Raw genomic sequence first — 12123 nt, 5'->3', positions numbered from 1 at the left:
GCTTAGGTGCTGTCCTCTGCCAAAAGGGCTCCTCAAAGTTGGATCAACCGATCTATTACGCAAGCCGAAAAGTCACTGATAGGGAACGGAACTATACAGTGACAGAGCTGGAGTGCTTGGCAATGGTGTTTGCCCTAGAGAAGTTCCACCATTACCTCCTATCCACCCACTTTAAATTTTATATGGATCATGAGGCCCTGTCCTTCTTGATGAACAAAGCAGATGTGAAAGGACGAATGATGAGATGGCTCCTTTTATTCCAAGAGTTTGACTTTGAGGTGATTACTAAGCCTGGCCGTTCCCATGTTCTGGCTGATCATCTGTCGCGTATCCCACAAACTGCAGACGAGGAGCAAGATGATCCAGACCTCCCTGATGCTTCCTTATTCTTGGTAGAAACTGTAACTCCCTGGTATGCAGACATTGCCAATCTATTGGCAACCCAACAGTACCCTCCTGGTATCTCTAGTCAGGAAAGGAAGAAGCTCATGCTAGAATCAGCCCCCTACACCCTGCTAGGTGGTGCACTGTACAAGAAAGGCAAAGATGAAGTGCTCAGAAGATGTGTTGCAGGGGATGAGATTGGGATTGTTCTGAAGGCTTGCCATGACGAGCCATGTGGAGGTCACTTTGCAGGAGAAGCTACAGCTAGGAAGGCTCTGCAGGTTATTGGTGGCCTACCATTCACAAGGATGCCTATGATTACTGTAAAAGATGTGATGCTTGTCAAAGAATGGGGAAACCCACAAAGACAAGTGCCATGCCACTGCAACCTATCCTTCCTTTGAAGCCGTTTGAGAAGTGGGGCATCGACTTCGTAGGTCCAATCGATCCTCCTACCAGAAGGAAACAGAACCGATACATCCTCGTATGTACGGATTATGTTACAAAGTGGTGTGAAGCTAAAGCCCTAAAGCGGGACGATGGTAACAGCATGGCCCTGTTCATGTACGAGAATATCATCACCCATTTTGGCAGTCCCTTAGAGCTGGTAAGTGATAGAGGCACTCATTTCCTCAACAAAGTCATGGAAGAGTTGACAGAGTTGTATAAGATCCGCCATCGCAAGTCCACTCCCTATTACCCTAGAGCCAACGGCCAAGTTGAAGTCACCAATCGCATCCTCTGCTCGATTCTGACAAGAACAATTGCCGCACCTCGTCGTGATTGGGATGACCGACTTACAGAGGCCCTCTGGTGTTGAGATATCGAGCTCCACTCGTGATACGCCAGGGTGACCATTGTGTATTTATGTCACCGACTTGTCAGTTGCAGATGCGGTTGGTACACCGCCCATGAATAATAGCCACATGATAGCTATCCTTATCTACTCTAGTTCGTGGCTCAGTTAGTATGCCACCTTAGTTAGTTGAGTTTGGTTTGAGACCCATATAGAGGGTTCTTCTATTTCTTTGTACTAGAGTTCTTTTGGCTTACACAACTAAGAAGAGGAAAACTGTTTTCAGCCTCCACCCTTGTGTGTCTTCCCCCATTGTGCAAGCAAGAAAGCTTCAAGCGAGACTCCTTCCTTCTCTCCCACAATCTTGACATGGTATCAGAGCCTTGTTCGTGGTAAGGAGCTCAAGAAAGCAAGCCAAGCTCGCGGTGTTCTGGTAAGAGGAGCAGTGTTGCTTTCATTTTCTATTTTGGGAGCAGATCTGTGCAGGCAGCACAACCGGAAATTGCAGGAGTGCATTGTCTCAGGTTGAGACGCCCTTCGCGGTGAAGCAAGAGGGTAATATATACTGCGGGGCCATTTCGGACCCTGTTTTTTTTATTTGAGGCCATTTCGGGGCCTGTTTTGGAGGCGGAAGTTTTCTGCACGCACTCAGAAGAAAGCCCTGTTTTATGCTTTGCAACCACTGCTCTACAGGTTGGTGAAAAGTTACCACAGAAATTGCATCGTATGCTTGTGTGCAAAGACATTGGGTTACAGAATCATCCTTGGTTCCTGTTTATGCAAAATCGTCACTAGGAAGTGACTGTGTGGTCAAATACCACTTTCGCCAGTTTTACAGTTTTTCCCTTGTGAGGGTGAAGCTGTGGTTTTTGCAGTGACAGAATTTTTTGCAGTCTTCTGTAATGGCATCTGATTCTCTTTCCCAGATTGTCACTGAAAAACTTGACAAGAACAACTTCCAAGCATGGAAGTTTAGAATGACGAATTTCCTTATGGGAAAAGGATACTGGGAATTTGTTGCAGGAAATGAAGAAGAACCAATTCTTCCTGATGTTCCCAATCAACAGCAAATGCAGGCATTCAAAGCATGGCATGAGAGAGCCAGGAAAGTTATGTACTGGCTGTCTATCAGTATTTCGGACTCTATGATTGTGCATATTCAGGATGCAAGTACGCCAAAGGAGGCATGGGATACTTTGTCAAAAATGTATAGCACAAATACGCAAGCCAGGAAAATGCAGCTCAAGCAAGAGTTGCATAATGTGCAGAGAGAAAGTATGAGCATCAACGACTACCACATGAAGGTGAAGAAGATTGCAGATGCACTTGCTTCCATTGGGTCGCCAGTGGAAGATGATGATTTAGTTTCCGTGACCTTGAATGGTCTAGGAAAGGATTATGCACAGTTTCGGACATCCATTTCAGTTCGTGAAAGATTTCCTGATTTTGAGGAGTTGATTGCTCTTCTAATTTCTGAGGAGCAGAGAAATGGTGGTGCATCTTCTTCAGGAGGAACTTCAAAAGAAGCTGTCTTCTACTCAAATGCTGGAAGAGGTAGAGGCAGAGGTAGAGGAGGCCGATTTGGAGGCCGTGGTAGAAATCAGAGTATGCAGCAAACTCAAGAAAACCAGTCCTATGGAGGAGGACGTGGTAACTCTAGAGGCAGGGGGAGCCAAAGAGGTCGTGGTGGATGGCAAAGAGGCCAAAATGCAAACAGTAATGTTGAATGCTACTATTGTGGTAAAATGGGTCATATGGCTAAAGACTGCTATAAAAAGCAGAATGACATCATGAATGGAAAACTGCAACAAGGGAATTATGCATCTTCTAGCAGACAGGGTGATGACAGAAATGAGCATTTGTTCATGGTGCAGCACATGAACAATTCTGTGACAAGTGCAAAAGAAAGAAATGATGTATGGTATGTTGACTCAGGTGCATCAAACCACATGACAGGTCATGCAGAATGGATGGAGGATGCAAGGGAAATGGAAAAACCAGGATTTGTGGAGACTGGTGATGATACTGCACATCCTATTGTGCAGATTGGAAAAATTCCATTGTCTATGCAGGATGGAAAAAAGAAATACTTGTCCGATGTATTTCATGTCCCGAATATCACCAAGAATCTGGTTTCTGTCGGTCAAATGGTTGAGCAGGGCTTGCAGGTCAGATTTAATCCTCATGGATGCTTTGTTGAGGATATGAAAAATAAAGGTCGCTTGATAGCAAAAGGAAAGAAGAAGGGCAGAATGTTTACACTGGATGCAGACATGTCTGAATTGAGTGCAGCAATGTTTGCACATGGGACCGGTGTAGTTGCAGATATTGATATCTGGCATAAACGCATTGGTCATGTTAATGTACAGCGACTTAAATCAATGCAGGCCCAAAATATTGTTGCAGGTTTGCCAAAATTCAAGGTTGCAAAAATGCATAAGGTATGTGAAGCCTGTCAGTTTGGAAAACAGGCAAGGAAACCATTTCCTAGACATGTTCAAGAGAGTAAGAAGCCATTGGAATTAATCCACTCTGATGTGTGGACTACGAAAGCTGCATCTCTTGGAGGCTGTCATTATTTTGTCACGTTTATTGATGACTATAGCAGAAAAGTTTGGGTGTATTTTATGAAAAAGAAAAGTGAAGTGTTTGGGCATTTCAAAACCCTTAAAGCTATGGCTGAAAAAGAAACAGGTCTGCAAATAAAATGCCTAAGGTCAGATGGAGGGGGAGAGTACCTCTCAAATGAGTTTGCAAAGTTCTTGCAGGAGCATGGCATAAAGCAGCAATATTCATGCAGTTATACCCCACAACAAAATGGAATTGCAGAAAGGAAAAACAGGCATATTGGAGAGGTATCTCGTGCCATGCTCAATGAAAAAGACTTGCCAGATTTTTATTGGGCTGAAGCAGTTGCTACAGCAGTCTATATAATAAACAGGACTCCCACTGCAGCAATACATGGGATGACTCCAGAGGAGAGGTATACTGGTAGGAAACCAGATATTTCTCATTTGAAAATTTTTGGTTGCATTGCCTATGTACATGTGCCAGATGAGTTGAGATCCAAGTTGGATCCAAAAGCTGAGAAGTGCATCTTTATTGGTTACTCTCTGCAGCAAAAAGGGTATAGATGCTATAACCCTTCTACTCGTAAGTTTACAGTGAGCAGAGATGTTGTTTTTGATGAGATGAGTAGCTGGTATAAACCAGTAAATGTGATTGATGATGTAGATGCACAAAATGGTAATGCTGCACAAAATTCACAGCAGCAGTCACAAAATATTAGTGGACCTGGAGCGTCCTCTAGTATTGGTTCACATTCTTCGCCATGGACAGGCAGATTGAGATCAAGAGAATCTTCTCAAAGTAATGCAGATAGTGGTATGCAGGTATCACGAAAAGGAAAAGAGAAGGTTGATCAGCCCATGTTTGATGTGAATGCAGGTCACTCTTATGTGGATGGTGAATCCAGTGGCTCAGAACACAGCATTGATGATGAGTTGGGTATTCCTTCTATTGTTACACCTGGAGTAAGGAAGACGAGGGATGTTTTGAGAGCACCTGGGAGTGAACCTACTTTGCGCAGGTCTACGAGAACTAGGTATCCTGTGGATAGGCTGAAATATGATGGATTTACAGCCACTCACTATGCATATATGGTGAAGGTGATACAGGAACCAGAACCCACTTCTTTTGAGCAAGCCATGGGAAAAGAAAAATGGGAGAAAGCCATGGATGAAGAAATGGATGCCTTGGAAGCAAATGCTACATGGGAGTTAGTACCTTTGCCTAAAGGTAAGAATGCAATTGGCTGTAAGTGGGTTTATAAGGTGAAGCACAATGCAGATGGTTCTGTGAACAGATACAAGGCAAGATTAGTAGTCAAGGGGTATGCACAAACATATGGCATTGACTATGAAGAAACATTTAGTCCGGTTGCAAGGATGGCAACCGTAAGAGCAGTCATTGCTATGGCTGCATCAAAGGGATGGTCTTTACATCAGATGGATGTAAAGAATGCCTTCTTGCATGGTGATTTGCAAGAAGAGGTCTATATGGAGCAGCCACCAGGTTATGTGCATGCTGTTCATCCTGAGTTTGTTTGCAGGTTGAAGAAAGCCTTGTATGGCTTGAAGCAAGCACCTAGAGCATGGTCTGACAAGATAGGACAGTATCTTGTCACTATTGGCTTTCAGATTTCCAAGGCAGATTTCTCACTTTATGTGAGAAAAACAGAGAAAGGTATTATGCTACTTGTCATTTATGTTGATGATTTGATTATGACAGGTGACAGTGATGAAGATATCCTTCATGTGAAAATGCTATTGAAGCAGAAGTTTGAGATGAAGGATTTGGGAGAGCTGCGTTATTTCTTGGGCATTGAGGTGATTAGATCACCAAGTGGGATACAGCTCTTGCAGAGGCAGTATGGATTGGACATGCTGTCCAAATATGGGATGACAGGCTGTAAGCCTATTTCAGTTCCTTTGGAGCAAAATGTGAAGCTGAGCACAGATGCAGGTGAGCTTCTAGAAGACCCTACTATGTACAGACGCATAGTAGGAAGTTTGATTTATATGACTATTACCAGGCCAGATTTGAGCTATGCTGTTGGATTGGTAAGTCAGTTTATGCAGGCTCCAAGGAAACCACATTTGGATGCGGCTAGACGCATACTTAGGTATGTGAAGTCCACATTGCAGTATGGACTATTTTATGAGACTGGGGTTCAGATACAGTTGCATGGATACACTGATGCTGATTGGGCTGGTAGTATTTCTGATAGACGATCTACCAGTGGATATGTATTCTCTTTTGGGAGTGCTGCAGTCACTTGGAGCAGCAAGAAACAGCCTACAGTTGCCTTGTCGAGCACAGAGGCTGAGTACAGGGGTGCAGCAATGGCTGCATGTGAGGTAGCTTGGTTGCATAAGCTACTTTATGATATGCATCAGTCTACAGATGGGCCAGTTGTCATTTATTGTGACAACATGAGTAGTATACACTTGGCAAATAACCCAGTCTATCATGCTAGAACAAAGCACATTGAGGTGCATTATCACTATGTGCGAGAGAGGGTTTTACTAGGTCTTATTGATCTAGTTTATGTCAGCACAGAGGATCAGGTAGCTGACATATTCACGAAGGCATTGGGCGCAGAGAAGCTGCGCAAGTTCAGAGACCTGCTTGGTGTGCAGGAATTGGGATTGAGCTCGAGGGGGAGTGTTGAGATATCGAGCTCCACTCGTGATACGCCAGGGTGACCATTGTGTATTTATGTCACCGACTTGTCAGTTGCAGATGCGGTTGGTACACCGCCCATGAATAATAGCCACATGATAGCTATCCTTATCTACTCTAGTTCGTGGCTCAGTTAGTATGCCACCTTAGTTAGTTGAGTTTGGTTTGAGACCCATATAGAGGGTTCTTCTATTTCTTTGTACTAGAGTTCTTTTGGCTTACACAACTAAGAAGAGGAAAACTGTTTTCAGCCTCCACCCTTGTGTGTCTTCCCCCATTGTGCAAGCAAGAAAGCTTCAAGCGAGACTCCTTCCTTCTCTCCCACAATCTTGACATCTGGGAGTACAGAACCTCCCATAAAGCAGCAACCGGACAGACACCCTTCCAGTTGGTGTATGGTACAGAAGTTGTTTTTCCTGTTGAATTGGAACTACCCTCTTTGAGAGTGGCTATCAAAGAGCGTTTGGGGGATGATGATTCACTGCAATGCCGTCTCTTGCACCTGGAGTGTTTGGACGAAATTCGCAGGATGACTCTACAGTGCATGGAAGCCACGCAAGCTCGACGTAAGGCTTACCATGACAGCTTCATCAAGCACAAGGAGTTCAAAGAAGGTGATTTGGTCCTAGCCTATGATTCACGATTTGGCAAGTTTCCTGGCAAGCTCCAACAGCGGTGGATGGGCCCCTATAAGGTACTTGCAGTCAACCCTAATGGCTCTGTCCAAGTACGGACTGTTGATGCCTCTGATGATCCCTTTTTGATCAATGGATATCGCCTGAAGAAGTACTTCCCTCCTTGGGGATCTTGACAATTACGGACACTTGATCCTTTCCCTCGTTGGCGCGGCATTGTACCTCTTGTGATGCTACTTCTGATAGCCGTTCTTCAGTCACTCCTGATGAGATGGACGCAACCCTCTGTCTCCTCAAACCCCCCTTCCAGCCTTGATCTCTTATTCTCTATTTTCCACCAGCATCAGTGGCGAGGTTGGTTCTGACAAATGGTAGTTCTACCATTCCTTTTCTCAATTCGAAAAAAAAAGAGAAAAGAAAAAAAACATATCGGTCATGGGAGAAAAGGACTTAGGTCCCTGTCATGCCGACCTATTCTTCGAGAAAAGTTGGAAACACCCTCGGGAATAGGGGGGAAAAATAAAAATAAAAAAATAAAATCTGTTATGAGAGAAAAGGAAGCAATTCCCTGTCATAGCAGGCCTCGTTCCAGGAAAAGGTAGTAAACACCCTTGGGCGGGAAGCTGGCTGTGGAAAAGGTGGCAACACCCACCAGTCCAGAAAGGGATTCATTAATTGATATTCCCAGGATCCAATTCCGAAGCTGCCTCCCTTGGTACGCTGTGTCCTGGGTCTCTCTGCAGAGTGTCTAACTGTCCTCTAGCATACGACATGTTCCTGTCCAATACAACGTTCGATCTGATGGCTACCTCCCTGGGTACGCCTCTTCAACAACTGATGACGCGATCTTCATCGACAAACAATAGAGTGACGTGAGCTTTCATCCTAATCGGATGGGGAAGTCAGGAAAAGACTGTCCTTCTGTATCTATCAACAGAGCGTGAGACAGAGGGTGGGCCGAGAGACCAGTCCTTTCCCTTCAAATCAAATGAGAGGTGAGTAGTGTGAATGAAGTGTTGCACTCACGGGATGGGCCTCTCAATGCACAAAGCACAATTCATTCTGTGCACTGCACCATAAGGCTCCCTGGCCTTCCTTCTCGCACCGTATGCCGGCACAGGGCGGGATGCACTGTTGCACCATCAAATGCGCACAAGGCATACAACCTTTGCACAAGTGACTGTGAGGATTATATCAATGGGTTTCAGGAAAAGACTGCCCTTCTGTATCTATCAACAGAGCATGAGACTGAGGGTGGGTTGAGTGTGACTGGAGTTTCTTCAATCAAATACCGAGAGGTGAGATTGAGGGACGTTACGACACTTGGAGTCAGGTATGTTCCACTTTCCCTGTGCACCCACTGGATGGGTCTTTGCCATCATCACAAGACACGCCACCCTGTTCTGTCCATCGCACTGTAAGGCTCCCTTGCCTTCCTTCTTGCACTTATGCCAGATGGGTTGGATGCACTAATGCACCATCAACTGTGCACCTTGGCATACTCCTTCTGCACCATTCCCCTTGTCGATTCCTCAACCGGGTACGCGATATGGGTTTCACTCCTTATTCCTCGAGTGATATTAGTCATGGGGCGAGTGACTGTTCTTTCATTTCATTTGAGTGACTGTGAGTTGAGTGCAATATCCCTCATTATCGACGAATTTCCTGCGATTCCTTCTATCAGCTACCTCCCTGGGTACTGCCGCATGGTCCCTGCCATGACGAACGTGTGCCGAGAAGATGCCTTGGTCCCTCCAGCGCCGACAACCACACTAGACGTGCCATGGACACTCAAACTTGCTTCTGGACGAAACGGGCCAAGTTTTTCTAACCCTCCCACTTTGGTTTCTTCATGACGGTCATGTTTTAAGTGTGGGGACGTTAGTGGATGGTCTGTGGCATGGTCCTAGGTCCCTGTTGCTCGGTTAACCCTATCCGTTAAGGTCTTAAGTGTGGGGACGCGTCCCTGCGCGTCTACAGTGCATACCCCTTTGCATATGCCTTACCCTGCTCATGCCTGTATGCCATGACTTGCTTTTACCCTCATGGGGTCCCTTCCTACCCACCCGGTTATGTTGCATCCACCTTTGGGGCCGTTCCCTTCCAGTTTTCCTTCATTCCCTGATTTTGCGATCCTGTCCTGTGAAGGTACCCTACGTTCACTGAAGTCCAAATCCAGCCTCATAGCCCTGTTCCTCCCTTTTCCCTGACCATTTTTCCTTTTTACCTACCCTTGTTCCGGTGCACGGTTTTTGAGTTATTAATTTTCGAAGTATTTTGCGTAATTTAGCCGGTTTTCCATGTGAATGCGCTTTTCTTGCTTCAGACGCATGCTCTGACATCATAGACCTGACCACCACTTTTCCTCTGACATTTTTCCTTTTTATTCCGCATCATTCCAATACACGGTTTGTCCATTATTAATTTTACGGTTTTTTGCGACTTTTTCATGCGTCTTTTTGACATTTTTCCATGTGAACCTGCCCTATTTGCATCGGAATTTCAATTTGATTTTACAGCCGTGTCCCTTGTGTCTTCCCTTACCTTTTTCCTTTTTCCTCCACCCTTTTTTGACTTTCAAATTTTTACTTATTAATTTTTAAATGAGTTTTCGGGAGTATTTTTGGAGTTTTTCGCATGTGAACCCTTCCTATTTCCACCGGAACTGCGGTTTAACATGATAACCCTGTGTCCCCCCTTCTTGTGGACATTTTTCCTTCTTACTGCATGTTATTCCGGTGAACGGTTCGTCCGATATTAATTTCCGATCCCATTTTCGGATTTGTTTTTTGGGTTTTCCCATGTGAACGCGTCTTATCTCCGTCGGAATTATGTTTTGATGAGATAGGATTGTCGGGCACATCTTTTTGCATAGTTTTCCTTTTTTCTGCACCTCATTCCGATGCATGGATTTTTCGATATTAATTTTTAATTGCATTTTTTGGTTCGTTTTTTGGATTTTTTGCATGTGACTGCCCTTCCCCCCCCCGAAACCTCTGTCCCGTATTTTCCTTGTTTTCCCCCTGTCGTCCTGCCCACTTTTTGTTTTTACGCTATTTCGTTTTGACGTCCGGATTGGGAGTTATTAATTTTTCTTTATTTTTACGTGTATTCGCGCGCCCGTTTTGCGCGTGAACGCGCCCTTTTTTGATTTTCCGCGTCTCCACGCGCCCCGATCGTGTCCGTATGACCCGTCTCGTCATCCCCGCGCCATTTCAATCCCGTCACGGTAAATTTTTTTACCCCGCCCCGTGCACGTGCGCGGGACGGGGGTACGCGCCCATCCCTTCCCACCCTTACCCTTCCCTCGGGCACCCCCTACCCCCTTGGGCCCTGCCCACCCCCTACCCCCTTGGCCCTACCCACCTACCCACCTGCCCACCCCCTACCCCCTTGGACCCTGCCCGCCCCTTCCCCCCAACCACCCGACCCCTTCCCTCTAACCACCTCCCTCTCCCTCTTCTCCCTGCGTCCCTCCCTCCCTCTCCCTTCCTTCTTCTCCCCCCTCCTCCTATCCCTCCCTCTCCCTTCCTTCTTCTCCCCCCTCCTCCTACTCCTCCTTCCCCTTCTTCTCCTCCTTCCTCCTCCCACCCTCTCCTTCTTCCTCCCTTCCCCTTTCTTCCCCTTCTTCCACCTCCCCACGCCTCCTCCTCCAGTCCGCCGCCGCCCTCTGCGCCTGCCACCGACCTGCCCTCGCCGCCCCCTGAGCCTGGGACTGCCCCGCTGTCGCCTGGACTGTCGACGCCGCCTCTGGGACCGCCGCCCTCTGAGCCTGGGACCGCCCCGTCGTGCCGCCGACCTGCCCCCGCCGCCCCGTCGTGCCGCCTACCTGCCCTCGCCGCCCCGTCAGCACCGCCTGCACCTCCGTCGCCACCGGTGACGCCATCCGCCGCCGCCGAACGCCTCCATTGTCGCCATCTGCGCATCCTCTTCCCCCGTCCTCCTCCCCCACCACCTATCTCCACCACCTCCACCTACAACCACCTCCTCCTCCACTAACCATACTCAGGTTAGCCACTAACCTTGGTTAGTTAATCCCTAACCTCAGCTTAGTTAATCACTAACCTTAGTTAATCACAATTAACTTAACATTAGTTACCCTCTAACTTAACTCCAGTTAACCATTAATTAACTAACCCTAGTTAGTTGTAACTAACTCTAACCCTAACTAGGACTACTAACCCTAACCCCACCCCCTAACCAACTAACCCTAGTTAGTTGTCACTAACCCTAACCCCACCCCCTAACCAATTAACCCTAGTTAGTTGTCACTAACCCTAACCCTAACCCTAACCCTAACTAGGACCCCTAACCCTAACCCTAACTAGGACCACTAACCCTAACCCTAACCCACCTTAGGTTACCTAACCCCCTTTAGATTAGTTTCTACTAACTAGACTTATCTGACTTATCCAACCTGACTAACCTGACTTGACTTGACTTCCTGTGACTAGCATGACTTACCCACACTAACCAGACTTAACTGACTTACTTCTAATTGACTTATCTGATTACCATGATTTATGTGATTTAATTAATTTCTACATTAAATTTTCCATTAAAAAAATTCAGAAAAATTTCTAAAAATTTCATTTCCTTTTTGCCAATTTTTGGGAGTTTGTCCGCTGGAAATTACCCACCCTACAATTTCTGAAAATTAAATATTTCCTCATTTATCCCCCAAATTGCCAATAAATGTAGCAAATTGATTTAAAAATAGTAAAAAATTCTTTAAAAATTCTTAAAAAATTCTCAACAATTCTAAACAATTCCCCTCACCTCCCTTGATCATTTTCTATTTATTCAACCATAAATAATCACAACTTAACACCAAAAAAATTAAAAAAATAAAAAAATAAAAATAAAAAACCAACATAAACCAAATCCACACATCTGCTAAGGTGTTGTGTTTGTTGTTTCATCAGTGGTCTTTACTTTTCCTTTACTGGATTCACTTCTTTTGGGAGACTCTTCCGTGCGCATTTCTGCATTACATACACACCCCTTCCAGGTATTTATTTTATGTGTTTTATTTATTTTCATTTTCCCCCTTAATCACAAATT

Source organism: Lygodium microphyllum, chromosome 4, assembly GCF_053477565.2.
Source record: "Lygodium microphyllum isolate KBCC chromosome 4, Lygodium_microphyllum_v1.1.10, whole genome shotgun sequence".
Classification (NCBI taxonomy): domain Eukaryota; kingdom Viridiplantae; phylum Streptophyta; class Polypodiopsida; order Schizaeales; family Lygodiaceae; genus Lygodium; species Lygodium microphyllum.
The sequence above is the reverse complement of the archived record's forward strand: the minus strand, read 5'-3'. Positions refer to the sequence as shown.